Source organism: Rutidosis leptorrhynchoides, chromosome 1, assembly GCF_046630445.1.
Source record: "Rutidosis leptorrhynchoides isolate AG116_Rl617_1_P2 chromosome 1, CSIRO_AGI_Rlap_v1, whole genome shotgun sequence".
In the NCBI taxonomy this organism is placed as follows: Eukaryota; Viridiplantae; Streptophyta; class Magnoliopsida; order Asterales; family Asteraceae; genus Rutidosis; species Rutidosis leptorrhynchoides.
The window spans coordinates 141,376,782-141,402,028 of NC_092333.1; positions in this window are offsets into that span (position 1 = coordinate 141,376,782).

The following is a 25,247-nucleotide window of genomic DNA, read 5'->3' on the forward strand; positions in this document are numbered from 1 at the left end:
CCCGGTTCCTTTGAAGACTTACATTATGGTTCAAGACTCTCGGCTTCATTTTATTTGTTACGCTATTCGAGATTTTATTTAGCTACTTTATTCATATTACTTGCTTGATGTTTGAGAAGTTAATTTCGGGGGAATGCAAGTGGGATGTATGGCTGATATTTACTCCAAATCGTGCCCATGCTAGTTTTTGGTTTGTTGGTTATTCGTTTGGTTCTACATACATGTTGAAGAAGTTATTATATGGTAGAAGATTATTTTCGAGTTCTATTGCTTGAGGACAAGCAAAACTCTAGTGTGGGGTGGTTTGATATCGCATATTTTATACACATTTTCCTTAGCAATATCGATCACATTTTAGTCCGTTCGAATACAATTTGGCGGTTATAATTATGATATTGGGAACTTACGAGTTTGAAGAGTTTATTGTTGAAGAGTGGCGTTTTATGGAGCTTTTGAGGCATTTGTTAATCGATTATTATTATTAGGGCTCCGGGGTTGGAAACGTTAAGTACATATCGGGTATTTTGGTTCTAAGTTATTATTAGTGTTGTAAAAGTGCAAGGGAAGGATAGAATCAGCACACGTTGAAGGCCGCGGCGCGGTAATCTAAATATTTTGATATCAGAAAGGGGTTTAAAGAAGGGTCCAGAATCAGTTACAGGCCGCGGACGTTGGCCTAGTTTCAATTTCAGGAGAAGATTTACGAAGGTTCCAGTTCAAGTTAATTGTCGCGGCGCGACAAATTGGTTCGCGGCGTGGAGGTCTGTCGGTTCAGATATATTTGGCAGGTATTTAAGGCCCGAAAAATACCCTAACTTATCACTTTGGAACCCAGACGAATTCCAGCAGTTTATTGACTAAAAAGGGTGATTTTTGAGGAACCCCAAGATCATTCTAACGCATCAATCATTCCGGAAACGCTTATCGATCCGTTCATCATTCAAGAACACAATTATCATTAGGTTTAATTCTTATCTTCATAATGAATACTCTTAATTGTTTATTGGTGATTTTGCTTTTAGCCATGATTATTAGCTAAGCTTTTTAATGTTTGTCTAGATTGAATATTCGTATGTGTTTGGATGATACTTTAATGTTTTATTAATTAATGCATGATAATTATGAGTTTTGATTAAGAACCATTCTTGTGGGTTTGATTATTGTTACTAGGTTGATTAGTGATCTTGTTTGAACAAAGGGAACCCTGTTTCAATTTAGTTCACTAGTTTTCAATTGATTTGTCTTAACCAATTGGGTGCTTACTGGACCAAGGGGTAAATCGGGTAACATAGATTAAAAAAAATAGGGGTGAATTGTATGGAGCGAACGAGTAGCCAATTGAATCTTAATCTTGTAATTAGTTAATTACTTAGTCACAAACGAAAGAGGTCTTTGGTGAAAGGGAACCCTAAGCCAATAAATCCAAGTTTGACGTGTTTGCTAAAAGAGAACTCCGGGTAAACTGACTTTGTAGTTGCATGTATTGATAAATTGAACTAGAGCTTAATAACAAATCATCCGACACTGCGAATAGGAGATCTAGGCGAACATTCTTTTATCTATTGAATTCAAATATTTTTACTTTTCGTTGAGTCTGCATTTATTTCTATAAACTTAAAAACACAAAAATATTGTCTTTTACTTTTAATCAATCTTTGATTTGGCTAATCGTTAAATAGCCACCAAAACAATTATCTCGTACTTTCGATTTTCATAGATTAACTTAGTTTATTTTATTAGTTGCAATCTTAATTCTCACGTTTAAAACTGTCCTTGGAACGATTTCGGAATTACCAACTTTATACTATTGCACGATCGGGTACACTGCCCGTTAGTGTGCAGTAATCTCTTTAACCGGCATTTTCCAAGATAAATTATATACTAGATTTCACACATCAAGAATCCTGATGATTCTGTTTCTGATGAAATCTTTAGCGAATACCTTGCTCCTTAATCACTCTAAATCATCGTGAATGAATTTCTTCATCACAATTTAATTCTAAAATTCTAAGATATCATCGTATCTTCTAAAATGTCCCATTCATATTGATTATAAACGTTCCATATTAATTGATTTCGTTACGAGGTTTTGACCTCTATATGAGACGTTTTTCAAAGACTGCATTCATTTTTAAAACAACCATAACCTTTATTTTATCATTAAAAGTTTTAAAAACATTACGTAGATTATCAAATAATGATAATCTAAAATATGCTGTTTACACACGACCATTACATAATGGTTTACAATAGAAATATATTACATCGATATATGTTTCTTGAATGCAGTTTTTACACAATATCATACAATCATGGACTCCAAATCTTGTCCTTATTTTAGTATGCAACAGCGGAAGCTCTAAGTATTCACCTGAGAATAAACATGCTTTAAACGTCAACAAAAATGTTGGTGAGTTATAGGTTTAACCTATATATATCAAATCGTAACAATAGACCACAAGATTTCATATTTCAATACACATCCCATACATAGAGATAAAAATCATTCATATGGTGAACACCTGGTAACCGACATTAACAAGATGCATATATAAGAATATCCCCATCATTCCGGGACACCCTTCGGATATGATATAAATTTCGAAGTACTAAAGCATCCGGTACTTTGGATGGGGTTTGTTAGGTCCAATAGATCTATCTTTAGGATTCGCGTCAATTAGGGTGTCTGTTCCCTAATTCTTAGATTACCAGACTTAATAAAAAGGGGCATATTCAATTTTGAAAATTCAACCATAGAATGTAGTTTTACGTACTTGTGTCTATTTTGTAAATCATTTATAAAACCTGCATGTATTCTCATCCCAAAAATATTAGATTTTAAAAGTGGGACTATAACTCACTTTCACAGATATTTCCTTCCTCGGAAATAAGACTTGGCCACGGATCGATTCACGAACCTATACAAATATGTACAAATATATCAAAGTATGATCAAAATATAATTACAACCATTTTTTAATTATGTTTTAAAGATTTGAGTGTATTAAGTCAGCTGTCCTCGTTAATAACCTACAATTAGTTGTCCACAGTTAGATGTACAGAAAATAAATCGATATATATATTATCTTGAATCAATCCATGACCCAGTGTATACATGTCTCAGGCTAGATCACAACTCAAAGTATATATATTTTTGGAATCAACATCAACCCTGTATAGCTAACTCCAACATTACTGCATATAGAGTGTCTATGGTTGTTCCAAATAATATATATACATGGGTCGATATGATATGTCAAAACATTTGCATACGTGTCTATGGTATCCCAAGATTACATAATATATTAGGATACATATATAATACAATATAATTTAGCTAGGATATGATTTGTATAGATTTGTTAAACATTTCCCGTAGCTAAAAAGATCAAAAATATCCAATCTTGTTTTACCCATAACTTCTTCATTTTAAATCCGTTTTGAGTGAATCAAATTGCTATGGTTTCATATTGAACTATAATTTAAGAATCCAAACAAAAAAAGTATAGGTTTATAGTCAAAAATCTAAGTTACGTGTCAATTACTAAAGAGGTAGTCATTTCCGTCGAAAGAACGACATCTTGATGACCATTTTGAAAAACATACTTTCACTTTGAGTTTAACCAAGATTTTTGGATATAGTTTCATGTTCATACGAAAAATCATTTTCCCAGAAGAACAACTTTTAAATCAAAGTTTATCATAGTTTTTAATTATCCAAACCAAAACAGCCCACGGTTTCACTACGACGGCGTATATCCGATTTTATGGTGTTCATCGTGTTTCCAGGTTTTAAATCATTAAGTTAGCATATCATATAGATATAGAACATGTGTTTAGTTGATTTTAAAAGTCAAGTTAGAAGGATTAACTTTTGTTTGCGAACAAGTTTAGAATTAACTAAACTATGTTCTAGTGATTACAAGTTTAGACCTTCGAATAAGATAGCTTTATATGTATGAATCGAATGATGTTATGAACATCATTACTACCTCAAGTTTTCTGGATAAAACTACTAGAAATGAGAAAAATGTATCTAGCTTCAAAGGATCCTTGGATGGCTTGAAAGTTCTTGAAGCAGAATCATGACACGAAAACAGTTCAAGTAAGATTTTCACTCGAAATAAGATTGTTATAGTTGTAGAAATTGAATCAAAGTTTGAATATGAATATTACCTTGAATTAGAAATATAACCTACTGTAAATAACAAAATTTCCTTGATCTTAGATGATTACTTGGAATGGATTAGAAAGCTTGGAAGTAGACTTGCAAACTTGGAAGTATTCTTGATTTTTATGAAACTATACTTATGGAATTTATGAAGAACACTTAGAACTTGAAGATGGAACTTTAGAGAGATCAATTAGATGAAGAAAATTGAAGAATGAAAGTGTTTGTAGGTGTTTTTGGTCATTGGTATATGGATTAGATATAAAGGATATGTAATTTTGTTTTCATGTAAATAAGTCATGAATGATTACTAATATTTTTGTAATTTTATGAGATATTTCATGCTAGTTGCCAAATGATAGTTTCCACATGTGTTAGGTGACTCACATGGACTGCTAAGAGCTGATCATTAGAGTGTATATACCAATAGTACATACATCTAAAAGCTATGTATTGTACGAGTATGAATACGTGTGCATACGAGTAGAATTGTTGATGAAACTGAACGAGGATGTAATTGTAAGCATTTTTGTTTAGTAGAAGTACTTTGATATGTGTCTTGAAGTCTTTCAGAATTTTAAGAATACATATCAAAACACAACATGTATATACATTCTAATGGAGTCGTTAAGTCTTCGTTAGTCGTTACATGTAAGTGTTGTTTTTAAACCTTTAAGTTAACGATCTCAATTAATGTTGTTAACCCAATGTTTATTATATCAAATTAAATGTTAAATTATTATATTATCATGATATTATGATGTATGAATATCTCTTAATATGATATATACATTAAAATATCGTTACAACGATAATCGTTACATATAAGTCTCGTTTCGTAATTCTTGAGTTAGTAGTCTTGTTTTTACATATGTAGTTCATTGTTAACACACTTAATGATATATTTAAATATCATTTTATCATGTTAAATATAGTGTATCAATATCTTAATATGATACATATGTATTTAGTAGACGTTATCATAACGATAATCGTTATATATATCACTTCGAGTTTCTTAACTTAGTAATCTCATTTCTTATGTATATCACACATTGTTAATATACTTAGTGAGATACTTACTCATCATAATCTCATGTCAACCATATATATATGTCTATATATACCACAACATGTAGTTTTTACAAATTTGTAACATTCGTGAATCGCCGGTCAACTTGGGTGATCAATTGTCTATATGAAACTTATTTCATTTAATCAAGTCTTAACAAGTTTGATTTCTTAACACATTGGAAACATTTAGTCATGTAAATATCAATCTGAATTAATATATATAAACATGGAAAAGTTCGGGTCACTACAGTACCTACCCGTTAAATAAATTTCGTCCCGAAATTTTAAGCTGTTGAAGGTGTTGATGAATCTTCTGGAAATAGATGTGGGTATTTCTTCTTCATCTGATCTTCACGCTCTCAGGTGAACTCGGGTCCTCTACGAGCATTCCATCGAACCTTAACAATCGGTATCTTGTTTTACTTAAGTCTCTTAACCTCACGATCCATTATTTCGACGGGTTCTTCAATGAATTGAAGTTTTTCATTGATTTGGATTTCGTCCAACGGAATAGTTAGATCTTCTTTAGCAAAACATTTCTTCAAATTCGAGACGTGGAAAGTGTTATGTACAGCCGCGAGTTGTTGAGGTAGCTCCAGTTGGTAAGCTACTGGTCCGACACGATCTATAATCTTGAATGGTCCAATGTACCTTGGATTTAGTTTCCCCCGTTTACCAAATCAAACAACGCCTTTCCAAGGTGAAACCTTAAGCATGACCATTTCTTCAATTTCAAACTCTATATCTTTTCTTTTACTGTCCGCGTAGCTCTTTTTTCGACTATGGGCGGTTTTCAATCGTTGTTGAATTTGGATGATTTTCTCGGAAGTTTCTTGTATTATCTCCGGACCCGTAATCTGTCTATCCCCCACTTCATTCCAACAAATCGGAGACCTGCACTTTCTACCATAAAGTGCCTCAAACGGCGCCATCTCAATACTAGAATGATAACTGTTGTTGTAGGAAAATTCTACTAACTGTAGGTGTCGATTCCAACTGTTTCCGAAATCAATAACACGTGCTCGTAGCATGTCTTCAAGCATTTGTATCGTCCTTTCGCTCTGCCCATCAGTTTGTGGATGATAGGCAGTACTCATGTCTAGACGAGTCCCCAATGCTTGTTGCAACGTCTGCCAAAACCTTGAAACAAATCTACCATCCCTATCAGAGATAATAGAGACGGGTATTCCATGTCTGGAGACAACCTCCTTCAAATACAATTGCGCCAACTTCTCCATTTTGTCATCTTCTCTCATTGGCAGGAAGTGTGCTGACTTGGTGAGACGATCAACTATTACCCAAATAGTATCATAACCACTTGCAGTCCTTGGAAATTTAGTAATGAAATCCATGGTAATTTTTTCCCATTTCCATTCCGGGATTTCAGGTTGTTGTAGTAGACCTGATGGTTTCTGATGTTCAGCTTTGACCTTAGAACACGTCAAACATTCTCCTACATATTTAGCAATATCGGCTTTCATACCCGGCCACCAAAAGTGTTTCTTGAGATCTTTATACATCTTCCCCGCTCTGGGATGTATTGAATATTTGGTTTTATGTGCTTCTTTAAGTACCATTTCTCTCACATCTCCAAACCTTGGTACCCAAATTCTGTCAGCCCTATATCGGGTTCCGTCTTCCCGAATATTAAGATGTTTCTCTGATCCTTTGGGTATCTCATTCTTCAACTTTCCTTCTTTTACAACCCCCTGTTGCGCCTCCTTTATTTGAGTAGTAAGGTTAGTACTAATAATTATATTCATAGCTTTTACCCGTATAGGTTCTCTATCCTTTCTACTCAAAGCGACGGCTACCACATTCACCTTCCCTGGGTGGTATCGAATCTCAAAATCATAATCATTCAACAGTTCAATCCACCTGCGTTGTCTCATATTCAATTTCTTCTGATTAAATATATGTTGGAGACTTTTTTGGTCGGTATATATAATACTTTTGACCCCATACAAATAATGCCTCCAAGTCTTTAATGCAAAAACAACAGCACCCAATTCCAAATCGTGAGTCGTATAATTTTACTCGTGAATCTTCAATTGTCTAGACGGATAAGCAATCACCTTCGTTCGTTACATTAATACACAACCAAGACCTTGCTTTGATGCGTCACAATAAATCACAAAATCATCATTCCCTTCAGGCAATGACAATATAGGTACCGTAGTTAGCTTTTTCTTCAATAACTGAAACGCCTTCTCTTGTTCATCCTTCCATTCAAATTTCTTCCCTTTATGCATTAATGCAGTCAAGGGTTTTGCTATTTTGGAGAAATCTTGGATGAATCTTCTGTAGTAACCAGCCAATCCTAAAAATTGACGTATATGCTTCGGAGTTTTTGGGGTTTCCCACTTTTCAATGGTTTTGATCTTTTCCGAGTCCACCTGGATACCTTCTTTGTTCACTATGTGACCGAGGAATTGAACTTCTTCCAACCAAAATGCACACTTTGAAAACTTAGCGTACCGTTTTTCTTTCCTCAATACTTCTACCACTTTTCTCAAATGTTCTTCATGGTCTTAATCATTCTTTGAGTAAATAAGTATGTCATCGATGAAAACAATGACAAACTTGTCAAGATATGGCACACACACACGGTTTATAAGGTCCATGAACACAGCTGGTGCGTTAGTCAATCCAAACGGCATAACCATAAACTCGTAATGACCATAACGTGTCCTAAAAGCAGTTTTTGGAATATCATCCTCCTTTACTCGCATTTGATGATATCCAGAATGTAAATCAATTTTCGAATGAACCGACGAGCCTTGTAGTTGATCAAATAAGTCTTCAATTCTCGGCAGTGGTGTGACGATCGCTCCAAATCCATATGGACGAACACGTCATTCATTGATTTCATTGCGAGGTATTTGACCTCTATGTGATACATTTTGTAACATTGTATTCGTTTGAAAAGGTATTTCATAAATGAATATATAAATTCCAGGTTTTTAACATCTGATGATTCCTACGTATAGACAATCACCATTTAAATGGTTTACAATAATACATCTGTTGACAATACAGTCAAAATAAGATACATGGTAATGGTTTGGTGAATGCAAGTTTCTTGTATATAGCATGTATGACTCCTATCTTGTATCACGTATAAGCAAACAGCGGAAGACTTCTAGAAACCTGAGAATAAACATGCTTCAAGTGTCAACACAAAGGTTGGTGAGTTCATAGTTTTAATATTACACATAATCCGTATATCAATGTGGATTACAAAAGTTCAGTTGTTTTATTCAAAACGTTTATCAATAGGTTTTACATAAAAGGTGGATCACAAGATTTCAGTTGTTTCATCCGAAACGTTTATCAATCGGTTCTACAAAATTGAGCACCCTGGTAACTAAACTTTAATACTTATATAATTTGTACCCTTTGTATAATCATCTTAATAATACACGCAAACCAACGTGTACGCTTCTCAAATAGCATACGTCCGTTAAAAGGCTAGTGCTCTAGCTCGGACGGGGATATCAAGCCCTATGGATCCATATATAACTACTCGCGCCCACCAGTTCTTATAACTGGCAGTTACTAGTTACCAAAGCTAAGGGATTTTCGGTTCAAACTCGGTGTAGAATTTAGTATGTACTTGTATCCATTGCGTTTAAAATAAAGTGCATGTATTCTTAGCTCAAAAATATAGATTGCAAAAGCAAATAAAAAGGGAGCAATGAAACTCACACTTTATAATTATTGTAAAACAGTTATTAAAGCATTTGCATGTATTCTCAGCCCAAAAATGTAAAGGGTAAAAGGGATCATATGAACTCACGCATATAAATATTGTAAATCAGTTAGTAAAGCATTTGCATGTATTCTCAGCCCAAAAATGTAGAGAGTAAAAGGGATCATATGAAACTCACTGTTTAATATTGATATACAATATTGCAGGAAAGCACGTAGACGCATCGGAGATGATAAACACGAGGTTTGATTCACAAAAAAATACCCCCGAACATTACCCATAACCTCCTTGGCAATAACCCATAATTTCCTTAGCTCTAGCTTGCTCGAAAACTCATTTTGAAAATTACTTGGACAGCACTCCGTCGTAATATTTTATGTACATTATTATTTTTGTATCGCAAAAATAATAACACTAATAATAAAAATAATAAGATTAATAATAATCTTATTATTAATAATAATAATAATAATAATAATAATAATAAAATAAATAAATACGGAGTAAAAATAATATATATGTGTGTGTGATTTATCTGGCCAAAACTCGAGAATTTATAGCACTTGGCCTGAAATCTGGAGTCATGCGACTCGCATGGAAATGGCCTTCTGGCCATGCGACTCGCATGAGGACCAGGGACAGCTCACATTGTTTTGGCTCCTAGCTTGTCGACATAATATAAAATAAATATAAATATAATATATATAATTTAAATTAATTAATTATATATTATATTAAATTCACGTGCATAGTTGACTTGTAATTTTTGTTCCGATAAGTCGTACGTTGTCACTCGACTTATGTCCCGGTTCCGGTTTTTCGAACGCCCTTTCGTACGCTGAGAAAACTTGTACTTTACGTTTCGTGAATCGTACCTTTGTCAAAATATAGTCTTAAATCATCAATAAAATATACACTGTAGCAAAGTTACTGTAGCAAAGTCAATTTTTACTGTAGCAATTCACTGTAGCAAAGTCAATTTCACTGTAGCAAATAGTGATTTTCAAAAACACTGTAGCATTTTGGGTACTGTAGCAATTTGAAAATGTTACTATCGTTTACTAAATAACTTGAAATTATATATATGTATATATCTTTTTAATATATATAAATCAGTTTTTAAATACACATTGGAAGTTATTTATAAATAAATTTTAATAATAAATATTTCAACTTATCATATATATTCAAATAGATATTTATACCAATAAGTTTAATGTACGGTATCAAATAATTAATACATTGTTACCTTTTCAAGTTATAGTATGTATGTATCTATTTACATATAATTGTTCGCGAATCGTCGAAAACAACCGAAAAGTATTTAAATATATAAAAGTAGTTCAAAAATTTTGAGATTCAGTTTTACAGACTTTGTTTATCGTGTCGAAAATGTTAATCATACAAAGATTAAGTTTAAATTTCGTCAGAAATTTCTGGGTCATCACAGTACCTACCCGTTAAAGAAATTTCGTCCCGAAATTTGAGTGAGGTCGTCATGGCTAACAATAAAAATGTTTTCATGCCGTATATGTGTAGATAAATAGAGTTTTATCACCGTTAAATAATATGGATAAAACAATCCGATTTTTCGAAGCGTATGAGAGAAGTTATCGTAAAAGAGTGAAATGAAGAATAGAGATTCGTCTTAACTCTTGACGTATTAACGATTGATTTCCATAATTTAAGGAATAGAAAATCTTCATAATCTAAATAAGATTTGATTCTTCGGAATTTAAGGAAATTAAGATTTCTTTTGATTAAATACGTAATTTGCTTCGATTGCTATGTTTGATATTTCGCTATAAATTGACCTCTCCCGTTTCATTATTTTCATCACTCTTACATCTTCTTCCTCATTTCCTATTTTCAAAAGATTGTAAAAAAATGCTTCATCCAGTTCTGATTCTTGATATACTCCTAACTTTCATATCTGTCATTCTTCTTTTTCATCTACCACCGGAGGAAGTTATTTTCTTCTACCATTACCTTGGGGTTATAGTATTTTTCATTCTCCCGTGTCTTTATATTGCTATACGCATTGATATACACGGTTTGTAATTTCTGGGTAGTTGTTGGGTTTTATATCTTCCCTTATATTTCGATGTCTCTGCTTCTGTCTTTCCACAATTATTGACATCCACAGTTAATACTCTCTCCAATTTACTTATATATACTCTCATTGATATTTTGAAGCTTCATGCTTTTGTTTTATCTTCCCGACTTTAAATCAAGCGAATAATGGTCCAGAATTCGTAGGTATACATTTCAGAATGAACATAGTTAATGTTCTAAGAAGGTAATCGTAATGGCACGATCTTGATTTGTCAAATTACCAGAATATCCGGAAAAGACCAAATCATCAAGAAAATATTTTCTTGATATGTTTAGAGGTTAAATAGAATAAAAGAGTTATGTAACATGGTTCATTATGAGGGTGGGATCTGTGAACCTTTATCACGTTCCATTAGAAACTCAGCATGACTTACTGTAATATAATCACGTTGATCAAGTGTCATTATATTATACTAACTCATGCTTCAGTTCCCAACACTACTTCAAAAACATCCATTTTTCAAAATTTTCAGAAATTAGAAACTAAAATAGTTTCTTTTATGATGTAATACAGATAGCGCGAAGAGATGAATGATTTCAGATAAGAATGCTTATGAAAATATCTTCAGAAATATCGAGGATATTTATAATAAAAGATACGATGATATCTTAGAATTTCTAATATCGAAGAATGATGAAGAAGATTTGTTCGTAACGGATTTTGAGTTAGTAGCAAGGTATTCGTTAATGACTTCAGCAGATACTGAATCATTTGTATTCTTTGAAGGCAGGTTTAGTCTTTGTGATTTATCCACAGCCCTCCTTCATACTTTGCTCAATCCGTTTTCCAGTTTCAAACCTTCTCTTTTTCTCAGCTTTACCACCATACTATTCTTTATCATCAAACTTTTGACTGTTAAGGTCGTTTACAGTTTTTGCTGCTTCATCAGCATTGTTCCAATTTCAGAGAACTAGTTTCATAGTTTGGGGTGTTTTTCGAAAACTTCACATTCGAAGTATGTAATTCGAGGAGGTAGACGTTATATGTACACATATAACTGTTGGCGTAGACGTGCTGCAAGATTTCAAAATACTGATTGCAAATTCCCGATAGTTGGAATGGCAACTATTGTTACAAGATGTGGATGAGTACATGATAGGGTTTCAATGTATATATAGTGATTTCCGGAGAGTTTCAAATAGCAGAGTGACGGAGTCGCTGGTACATTTACTGCTAATTCACTGTAGCAAAGTCAATTTCACTGTAGCAAATAGTGATTTTCAAAAACACTGTAGCATTTTGGGTACTGTAGCAATTTGAAAATGTTACTATCGTTTACTAAATAACTTGAAATTATATATATGTATATATCTTTTTAATATATATAAATCAGTTTTTAAATACACATTGGAAGTTATTTATAAATAAATTTTAATAATAAATATTTCAACTTATCATATATATTCAAATAGATATTTATACCAATAAGTTTAATGTACGGTATCAAATAATTAATACATTGTTACCTTTTCAAGTTATAGTATGTATGTATCTATTTACATATAATTGTTCGCGAATCGTCGAAAACAACCGAAAAGTATTTAAATATATAAAAGTAGTTCAAAAATTTTGAGATTCAGTTTTACAGACTTTGTTTATCGTGTCGAAAATGTTAATCATACAAAGATTAAGTTTAAATTTCGTCAGAAATTTCTGGGTCATCACAAGTGGATAACGGTTTTTGATGGTAAGTTTATTCAACTCTCTGTAGTCAATACACAACCTAAATGTACCATCCTTCTTCTTGACAAACAAAACAGGAGCTCCCCATGGTGATGTGCTTGGTCGAATGAAACCACGTTCTAATAGTTCTTGCAGTTGGATTTGCAGTTCTTTCATCTCGCTGGGTGCGAGTCTGTAAGGAGCACGAGCTATTGGTGCAGCTCCTGGTACAAGATCTATTTGAAATTCAATAGATCGATGTGGAGGTAGTCTCGGTAATTCTTTCGAAAATACATCGGGAAATTCTTTTACGACGGGAACATCATTGATGCTCTTTTCTTCAGTTTTTACTTTCTCGACGTATGCTAGAACAGCATAGCAACCTTTTCTTATTAGTTTTTGTGCCTTCAAATTACTAATAAGATGTAGCTTCGTGTTGCCCTTTTCTCCGTACACCATTAAGGGTTCTCCTTCTTCTCGTACAATGCGAATTGCATTTTTTGTAACATACGATCTCCGCTTTCATCTCCTTCAGCCAGTCCATGCCAACTATTACATCAAAACTCCCTAACTCTACTGGTATCAAATCAATCTTAAATATTTCGCTACCCAGTTTAAATTTCTCGATTCCGGCATATATAATCTGCTGAAATTAATTTACCGTTTGCTAATTCGAGTAAAAATTTACTATCCAAAGGCGTCAATGGACAACTTAATTTAGCACAAAAATCTCTACTCATATAGCTTCTATTCGCACCCGAATCAAATAAAACGTAAGCAGATTTATTGTCAATAAGAAACGTACCCGTAACAAGCTCCGGGTCTTCCTGTGCCTCTGCCGCATTAATATTGAAAACTCTTCCGCGGCCTTGTCCATTCTTGTTCTCCTGGTTCGGGCAATTTCTAATAATGTGGCCCGATTTTCCACATTTATAACAAACTACATTGGCATAACTTGCTCCGACACTACTTGCTCCGCCATTACTCGTTCCGACACTATTTGTTCCTTTCGTTCTGTTAACCCCTGGTCCGTAGAGCTCATACTTCACCGCGCTATGACCATTTATTTTACACTTGTTGCAAAATTTGGTGCAGAACCCCGAGTGATACTTTTCACACCTTTGGCATAGCTACTTCTGATTGTTGTTGTTGTTGTTGTTACAGTTGTTATTATTGTTGGGATGATTGTTGTAGTTGTTGTTGTTGTTGTTGTTGTTGTTGTGCCGTTTGTTGTAGTTGCGATTGATGTTGCGATTGTTGGGATAGTTGTTGTTGTGTTGGTGACTCTTATCACCGTTTTCCTCCCACTTTCTTTTGACTAGCTTTACGTTGGCCTCTTCGGCTACCTGTTCTTTAATTCTTCCTTCAATCTGGTTCATTAGTTTGTGAGCCATTCTACATGCCTTTTGTATGGAGGCAGGTTCGTGTGAACTTATATCTTCTTGGATTCTCTCCGGTAACCCTTTCACAAACGCGTCAATCTTCTCTTCCTCATCTTCGAACGCTCTCGGACACAATAGGCACAATTCTGTGAATCGTCTTTCGTACGAAGTAATATCGAATCCCTGTGTTCGTAACCCTCTAAGTTCTAACTTGAGCTTATTGACCTCGGTTCTGGGACGGTACTTCTCTTTCATCAAGTGCTTGAATGCTGACCACGGTAGCGCGTAAGTAGCATCTTGTCCCACTTGCTCTAGATAGGTATTCCACCATGTTAACGCAATACCTGTGAAGGTATGCGTAGCGTACTTCACTTTGTCTCCTTCAACACACTTACTTATGGCAAACACCGATTCAACTTTCTCGGTCCACCGTTTCAATCCGATTGGTCCTTCGGTCCCATCAAAGTCTGAAGGTTTGCAGGCAGTGAATTCCTTGTAGGAGCATCCTACACGATTTCTTGCGCCGTTAGCTGTATTGCTAGATTCAGAGTTATTGTTGGTATGTAGCGCGGCCTGTACTGCGGCTATGTTTGAAGCAAGAAAGGCACCAAATTCCTCTTCGCTCATATTCAAGGTGTGTCGAGTAGTCGGTGCCATTTCCTTCAAAATAGTCAAATGAAACAAGTTAATCATACAGAATATTAAGAGTAGTCAATAGTATCTCGTAGCATAATATGAACTCATGTATAAAAGCTTTTTCTTCATATTAGCGTTTTATAAGTTTAAATTCAGGTATTACCTACCCGTTAAGTTTATACTTAGTAGCTAATATACAATTCAACTACTACAATTCCATATGAAAAATTAATTATAATAATATATCACATACAAATATTCTTCAAACTTACAACTTCGCTATATTACATATAACATGAAATATAGTACACTATGATACATGACAGTTTTGAAGATAAATCTAGATAATACGCAAGTTGTTCAGCAAAGGAAATTAAGACACGTAATTCATAAGTCCAGAAACAAGTCATGCATTCTGGTTTTACTAAGACGACTTCCCATCCTTGGTCTTGTGGAAAATAACCGTTATGACCATTGGATAGGCAGCTTGTTGTAATGTCGTCAAAAGGACGAGGGTTTCGTAATGTCCAACAGCCCCGTAATAATCTAAAAACCTTGTTTCTCACCCCAACTACTGAGTCCGTCACTTGTGGGAAAGTTTTATTTAAAAGCTGCAATCCGATGTTCTTTTTCTCACTTTGGTAAGAAGCGAACATCACTAACCCGTAAGCATAACATGCTTCTTTATGTTGCATGTTAGAAGCTCTTTCTAATTCATGAAATCCTATGTTGGGATATGTTGAGTCAAAATAGGTTCTTAACCCGTAGCGTAAAATTGCATTTGGGTTCCCCGCATTTAACGCTTTAAAGAAAACACGGCGTAACTTAAAGTCTCCCCAATGTGATATACCCCACCTATCAAAGGAAAGCCTTTTATAAACTAAGACATTTCTGGAAAGTCTTTCAAATATTTGACAAGTTAATTTCGCCATAACTAAATGTGCTGATGAATTCTGACCGACTCTAGATAAGATTTCCTCAATCATATCCTCTGGTAGGTCTTCTAAAATATTCGGTTGTCTACCCTTAACGTCCATTTTGTTTTTATACTGTAAAATAGACAAGGATTAGATTCGTAATAACAAACAATACAAGAAATTTTTACATAGAACATAAAAGTACAAGCACACTACAATACATTTATTACACAACATGCTCACACCCCTCTAATCTGAATCACTGGTTTTTTTTCTTCGGACTTGGTTCTTTTTCCTAATTGTCTAGGGATATATGATGTTCCTCTAATACGAGTCATCATTTTCCACATTGGTTTAGAAAAACCTGGTAGTTTAGAGGTTCCCGATTTATTGTCACGATATTGAAAATACAGGTGTTGACGGTACATACAAAGTTCATCGGGGTCGGAATCAGATTTCTCTATTTTGATGACTTTTCCCTTATTATTTTCTTTTGCCTCAATAAATTGGGTCGGGGTAATTTCTATAACATTATCAGAATCCTCATCAGGATCCGATTCATCAGAAAATTGGTAATTTTCTCAATATTTTGCTTCCTTAGCGGAAACACCATTGACCATTATTAACTTTGGTCCATTGGTTGAGGATTTTCTTTCCTCTTCTTCGGGTTCCTCTTCTTCCAGTTCCTCTTCTTCCGGTTTCGTTTCCTCTTCTTCCGGTTCTTCGAGAATTTGTGAATCTTGCCAATATATATTCGAGTCTTCGTTATTATTAGGTGAGTCAATGGGATTTGAGCTAGAGGTAGACATCTATCACACAATATCAAACATGTTAAGAGATTAATATATCACATAATATTTACATGTTAATAATATATAGTTTCCAACAAAAATGTTAAGTAATCATTTTTAAAGAAAAACACAGTCGAAGTCCAGACTCACTAATGCATCCTAGCAAACTCGATAAGACACACTAATGCAAATTTTCTGGTTCTCTAAGACCAACGCTCTGATACCAACTAAAATGTCCCGTTCATATTGATTATAAACGTTCCATATTAATTGATTTCGTTGCGAGGTTTTGACCTCTATATGAGACGTTTTTCAAAGACTGCATTCATTTTTAAAACAACCATAACCTTTATTTTATCATTAAAGGTTTTAAAAACATTACGTAGATTATCAAATAATGATAATCTAAAATATACTATTTACACACGACCATTATATAATGGTTTACAATAGAAATATATTACATCGACATATGTTTCTTGAATGCAGTTTTTACACAATATCATACAATCATGGACTCCAAATCTTGTTCTTATTTTAGTATGCAACAGCGGAAGCTCTTAATATTCACCTGAGAATAAACATGCTTTAAACGTCAACAAAAATGTTGGTGAGTTATAGGTTTAACCTATATATATCAAATCGTAACAATAGACCACAAGATTTCATATTTCAATGCACATCCCATACATAGAGATAAAAATCATTCATATGGTGAACACCTGGTAACCAACATTGGATGGAGTTTGTTAGACCCAATAGATCTATCTTTAGGATTCGCGTCAATTAGGGTGTCTGTTCCCTAATTCTTAGATTACCAGACTTAATAAAAAGAGGCATATTCGATTTCAATAATTCAACCATAGAATGTAGTTTCACGTACTTGTGTCTATTTTGTAAATCATTTATAAAACCTGCATGTATTCTCATACCAAAAATATTATATTTTAAAAGTGGGACTATAACTCACTTTCACAGATATTTCCTTCCTAGGAAATAGGACTTGGCCACGGATCGATTCACGAACCTATACGAATATGTACATATATATCAAAGTATGATCAAAATATAATTACAACCATTTTTTATTATGTTTTAAAGATTTGAGTGTATTAAGTCAGCTGTCCTCATTAATAACCTACAACTAGTTGTCCACAGTTAGATGTACAGAAAATAAATCGATATATATTATCTTGAATCAATCCACGACCCAGTGTATACATGTCTCAGGCTAGATCACAACTCAAATTATATATATTTTTGGAATCAACCTCAACCCTGTATAGCTAACTCCAACATTACTGCATATAGAGTGTCTATGGTTGTTCCAAATAATATATATACATGGGTCGATATAATATGTCAAAACATTTGCATACGTGTCTATGGTATCCCAAGATTACATAATATATTAGAATACATGTATAATACAATATAAGTTAGCTAGGATATGATTTGTATAGATTTGTTAAACATTTCCCGTAGCTAAAAAGATCAAAAATATCCAATCTTGTTTTACCAATAACTTCTTCATTTTAAATCCATTTTGAGTGAATCAAATTGCTATGGTTTCATATTGAACTCTAATTTAAGAATCCAAACAAAAAAAGTATAGGTTTATGGTCGGAAATTTAAGTTACATGTCAATTACTAAAGAGGTAGTCATTTCCGTCGAAAGAACGACATCTTGATGACCATTTTGAAAAACATACTTTCACTTTGAGTTTAACCAAGATTTTTGGATATAGTTTCATGTTCATATGAAAAATCATTTTCCCAGAAGAAAAACTTTTAAATCAAAGTTTATCATAGTTTTTAATTATCCAAACCAAAACAGCCCCCGGTTTCACTACGACGGCGTATATCCGATTTTATGGTGTTCATCGTGTTTCCAGGTTTTAAATCATTAAGTTAGAATATCATATAGATATAAAACATGTGTTTAGTTGATTTTAAAAGTCAAGTTAGAAGGATTAACTTTTGTTTGCGAACAAGTTTAGAATTAACTAAACTATGTTCTAGTGATTACAAGTTTAAACCTTCGAATAAGATAGCTTTATATGTATGAATTGAATGATGTTATGAACATCATTACTACCTCAAGTTTTCTGGATAAAACTACTGAAAATGAGAAAAATGGATCTAGCTTCAAAGGATCCTTGGATGGCTTGAAAGTTCTTGAAGCAGAATCATGACACGAAAACAGTTCAAGTTAGATTTTCACTTGAAATAAGATTGTTATAGTTGTAGAAATTGAATCAAAGTTTGAATATGAATATTACCTTGAATTAGAAGGATAACCTACTGTAAATAACAAAGGTTTCTTGATCTTAGATGATTACTTGGAATGGATTAGGAAACTTGGAAGTAGACTTGCAAACTTGGAAGTATTTTTGATTTTTATGAAACTATACTTATGGAATTTATGAAGTACACTTAGAAATTGAAGATGGAACTTGAGAGAGATCAATTAGATGAAGAAAATTGAAGAATGAAAGTGTTTGTAGGTATTTTTGGTTGTTGGTATATGGATTAGATATAAAGGATATGTAATTTTGTTTTCATGTAAATAAGTCATGAATGATTACTAATATTTTTGTAATTTTATGAGATATTTCATGCTAGTTGCCAAATGATGGTTCCCACATGTGTTAGTTGACTCATATGGGATGCTAAGAGCTGATCATTGGAGTGTATATACCAATAGTACATACATCTAAAAGCTGTGTATTGTACGAGTACGAATACGGGTGCATACGAGTAGAATTGTTGATGAAACTGAACGAGGATGTAATTGTAAGCATTTTTGTTAAGTAGAAGTACTTTGATATATGTCTTGAAGTCTTTCAAAAGTGTAAGAATACATATCAAAACACAACATGTATTTACATTCTAATGGAGTCGTTAAGTCTTCGTTAGTCGTTACATGTAAGTGTTGTTTTAAAACGTTTAAGTTAACGATCTTAATTAATGTTGTTAACCCAATGTTTATTATATCAAATGAGATGTTAAATTATTATATTATCATGATATTATAATGTATGAATATCTCTTAATATGATATATACATTAAAATATCGTTACAACGATAATCGTTACATATAAGTCTCGTTTCGTAATTCTTGAGTTAGTAGTCTTGTTTTACATATGTAGTTCATTGTTAACACACTTAATGATATATTTAAATATCATTTTATCATGTTAAATATAGTGTATCAATATCTTAATATGATACATATGTATTTAGTAGACGTTATCATAACGATAATCGTTATATATATCATTTCGAGTTTCTTAACTTAGTAATCTCATTTCTTATGTATATCACACATTGTTAATATACTTAGTGAGATACTTACTCATCATAATCTCATGTCAACCATATATATATGTCTATATATACCACAACATGTAGTTTTTACAAATTTGTAACGTTCGTGAATCGCCGGTCAACTTGGGTGATCAATTGTCTATATGAAACTTATTTCATTTAATCAAGTCTTAACAAGTTTGATTGTTTAACACGTTGGAAACATTTAGTCATGTAAATATCAATATCAATTAATATATATAAACATGGAAAAGTTTGGGTCACTACATCTTCCATTATAAATATCCTCGATATCTTTGAAGATGTTTTCATAACTATTCTTATCTGAAATCATTTATCTTTTTGCAATATCAGTGTTACATCAGAAAGGAAACTATTTTAGTTTCTAAATTCTGAAGAATTCGAAATTTAAAAATATGAATGTTTTTGAAGTAGTGTTGAGAACTGAAGCATGAGTTAGTATAATATAGTGACACTTGATCAATGTAATTATATTACAGTAAGTCATGCTGAGTTTCTAATGGGATGTAATGATTCACAGATCATAACGTTATCACGTGTCATGTTACATAACTCTTTGATTCTGCTCAACTTCTGAACATATCAAGAAAATATATTCTTGATAGTTCTATTCTCAGTAATTCTGGTATTTTGACAAATCAAATCGTGCGATTACGTTCTTTCTTATTTAGAACATTAAGTTCATTCGAAGTTCCATACTTACGAATTCTGGACCGTTACTCGCTTTACTAGAGATCGAGAAGATAATAAAAAGGCAAAGAACTCCAAAATTTAAGAGAAAATATAAAGCCCAATAATAACACGGAGGTTACAAACCGTGGATATTAATACGAATATCAATATAAAGACACGGTAGAATTAAGAATAGTATCACCCCAAGGTAATAGTAGAAGTAAACAGATTTTTCTGGTGGAAGATTAAAAAGAAGGATGACAGAAAAGATAATTAGGAAAATATCAAGGATTAGAACTGGATTAAGCATTTTCACAATCTTCTGGATGTATGAACTAAGAAATAAAGTATAGTAATGGTGAGAATAATGGAACGGAAGAATTTAAGTTATAATAGAAATATCAGACAAAGTAATCAAGGCAGATCACCGTATTTAATTATAGAGATCTTAATTTCCTTATTTGTCGAAGAATCAAATCTTTTAGATTTTGAAGATTTTCTTTAAATCCCTTGAATTCCGGGATTCAACCATGACTAGTCAAAAGTATTATGAAACTAGTCTTTCTCATATCACTATTTAGTGATAGCTTCATTCGTACTTTTTGAGTAATCGAATTATTCTATCCATGATAATCCATGCGATAAAATTCTATTTATCAACTCATATTCTTCAGGAAAATATTTTTATTGTTAGCCATGACAACCACGATCAAATTTCGGGACGAAATTTCTTTAACGGGTAGGTACTGTGACGACCCAGAAATTTCCGACCAAATTTAAACTTAATCTTTATATGATTTCGACACGATAAGCAAAGTTTGTAATGTTGAGTCTCAAAATTTGTGAACTGTTTTCATGAAAACATTTAACCTTTGAGTATTCCCGACGATTCACGAACAATTATTTTTAAATAAATATGTACAGGTGTATACATATATAAATGTAAATAAATATAATAATTGGAAATAATAAAATTTAATCATTTGACATTAAGAATTATTATTATTATTATTATTATTATTATTATTATTATTATTATTATTATTATTATTATTATTATTATTATTATTATTATTATTATTATTATATATCATATAATTAATAACATGTAATGTTAATATCTAATATAATAAATTTAATTATAAGTTAAACTATAATTGTTATAATAATAATATTATTAATTTCAATATTAACACATATAACAGTCTTATTAATATTATTATGAAAATGGATATAAATATAAGTTGTTATATTATTATTACAATAATTATTATTAATAGTATTATAAGTATCATTAAAGTTATAATATGAAAATAAAATACATGTAATTTGTTATATCTCTTATATCAATTGTATTATTAGATATTATTATCGTTATTATTAAGAATTATCAGTATTAGTATAAATTAATATTATTAGTAGGAACTAATACCTTTTATTATTATTAACATTTTTGGTTATTTTTATCGTTATAATTATTAAACTGATTAAAAATTATTAATATCAATTATATAATCTCCAAAAGCAAAAAGGAGTACGAATCTGTTACATATACCCATCGACCTGTATCAATCCTTGTTCTTGTCTGCTAAAGCTAACGAATTGGATCCCAATTATTATATAGAAACAAAATCAGTGTACGTTCTAATCTGTTTTATATTTATTTTTATTTTATTTTTATTTTCACTGATTGAACCAGTCGACACATTTGGATATAAAATCAAACGAGTGTCATTTGTTACTCTCACAATCACTCAATTACTAACCTTCAATATCAATTACAACTAAGTCCAATTGTTGAGTTAAAAGCTGAAAACACAGAAACGGTACCGGTTCTTCCTCTGTTCTTCATCCATTTTATAAAAAACCTCTAATCCAAATCCCATTTCAAATTGTGTTAATGCGGTTTTGTTAGGAAACTTTTGCTCAATCTTTTTGTAAAATACCAGGTTTCAATTCATTATATCAAGCCCGAATTTATGAGTCAAAGTTTTTAAAAAATAAAGTCAAACTTTTGTTCTTGAATGAATTCGAAATTTATGTTATGAGTTAAGTTAAATTGACGATTCCATTAGCTTCTAGGGTCGATTTTCAATGTACTTCGTGTTATAATCTTGGTCTAAAACAGTCTCTAAATTTGAAATTTGATTCGAGGTTCATACGTATATATTTATTTTTTTCTGTTCCAGCTATTTTTGTTTTGAAACTTTCTGTTTTAAACAATTTAATCGACTAACGAATATTTTTGAATGGTTTGGAAATCCATAAACTGTTGAATTAATTGTGTCTTCTTTGAATCGATCTCTGGTTGACTTGGGAATTTAGAAGAAGAAGAAGAAGAAGTAAAGGAAAAACAGATGAAACTAGTTTAAATGAATTTAGGATGGGGATAATATCAGAAAAACAGAACGGATCAAATGGTTAAGGGTGTAAGCGGGTGAGCGAGTGGTCACGGGTTCGAGTCCCGTCTGGGGCAATTCTTTTTAGAGAAGGGTATACTCTTTTATTTATTTTATTATTATTATTATTATTATTATTATTATTATTATTATTATTATTATTATTATTATTATTATTATTATTATTATTATTATTATTATTATTATTATTATTATTATTATTATTATTATTATTATTATTATTATTGTTATTGTTATTATTATTATTATTAATTATTATTGTTATTAATTGTTATTATTACTAATATCATTAATATGTTTATTAGAATAATTAAAAGTATTATTATTATGGTTATTACTAGTATAACTATTATTATTATTAACATGATTAGGATTATTATTATTATTATCATTAATATTAGAAATTGTATCATTTTATAAATATTAGTATTATCAAAAAGTTTATAATTATTAATATTATCATTACTAATATTATCATTATTGTTAGTATTATTATTATTATTATTGTTTGATTATTATTAGTATTATTAAAATGATTTCAAGGATATTAAACATATTAATAACATAAATATATAATAAAAGATAATAGGATAAAGATTATAGAAAATAGTTATAATTATACGAACACATATAAAAGTTATGATTATAGATGCAAATTAATGTTATAAGAAAATTATAGTCGTTATCATAGAAATTTGACACGAAGATTATGATTTTCATGATTAGGAATATAAAAGTTTTAATAATATTATTACAATTATGAAAGTAAAAATCTTGGATATAAAGATTAGTAGGAAAATCATTAAATTAAAATTTTAATTAATTTATGATTCATAAGAATTACTAAAATTATTATAACTATTATTATCATAGCACAACTTAGTATTATATTTGTTAATATAACATTATTATTATTATTATTATTATTATTATTATTATTATTATTATTATTATTATTATTATTATTATTATTATTATTATTATTATCACTTTTATCAATGTTATTATAAAATATCATTTTTATTAACTTTAGCACTACCAAAATTAATAATAATTTCATAAACAAATGATCTTCATATAAAAGATATATATTTAATATACATAACTTAACTATATTAATATTACGATATATAAAATGGAAATATATAAATAAATAAAGAAACTTATAAATTATCAAATATAACAATTACATCACTAATAATAATATATAGATTTATTCAATTACAAGTATATGTTTTAATATATATACAAATGAGATAGGTTCGTGAATTCGAGGCTAACCCTGCATTGTTCAGTATCGTCGTATGAATATTTTTACTACAAAATATTATATTGTGAGTTTCATTTGCTCCTTTTTTAAAAATTTTGCAATATATATTTTTGGAACTGAGAATACATGCGCTGCTTTTATAAATGTTTTACGAAATAGACACAAGTAATCGAAACTACATTCTATGGTTGGATTATCGAATCGAATATGCCCTTTTTTAGTCTGGTAATCTAAGAATTAGGGAACAGACACCCTAATTGACACGAATCCTAAAGATAGATCTATCGGGCCCAACGAGCCCCATTTAAAGTACCGGATGCTTTAGTACTTCGAATTTATCATGTCCGAAGGTTGTCCCGGAATGATGGGGATATTCTATATGCATCTAGTTAAGGTCGATTACCAGGTGTTCAATCCATATGAATGATTTTTATCTCTATGCAGTTTGCGAAATGCTTGATATGAGAATGATGCTTATGAAAAATGAAATCTTGTGGTCTATTATATTATTGGAAATGATTGATTATGATAAACTAATGAACTCACCAACCTTTTGGTTGACACTTGAAAGCATGTTTATTCTCAGGTATGAAAGAAATCTTCCGCTGTGCATTTGCTCATTTTAAAGATATTACTTGGAGTCATTCATGACATATTTCAAAAGACGTTGCATTCGAGTCGTTGAGTTCAACAAGATTATTATTAGGTCAATTATAGTTGGATATATTATGAAATGGTATGCATGCCGTCAACTTTCGATGTAATGAAAGTTTGTCTTTTAAAAACGAATGCAATGTTTGTAAAATATATCATATAGAGGTCAAGTACCTCGCGATGTAACCAAATGTAATGTATTCGTCCAGATGGATTAGGACGAGTCGTTAAACTAATGGACGATGATATATTCGTAACTATTGGCGTGTATATTTTCCTTTCTATAATTAGTTCATAAAATTATTTTAGTATATGATTTGTCAATGCTTGTAGCTTAAATCCCTCCTTAACATATGGGATGATTGTTGCAATTCCTGTACTATATATTGATTGTCTATGTAATGAGAAAAGACATCCA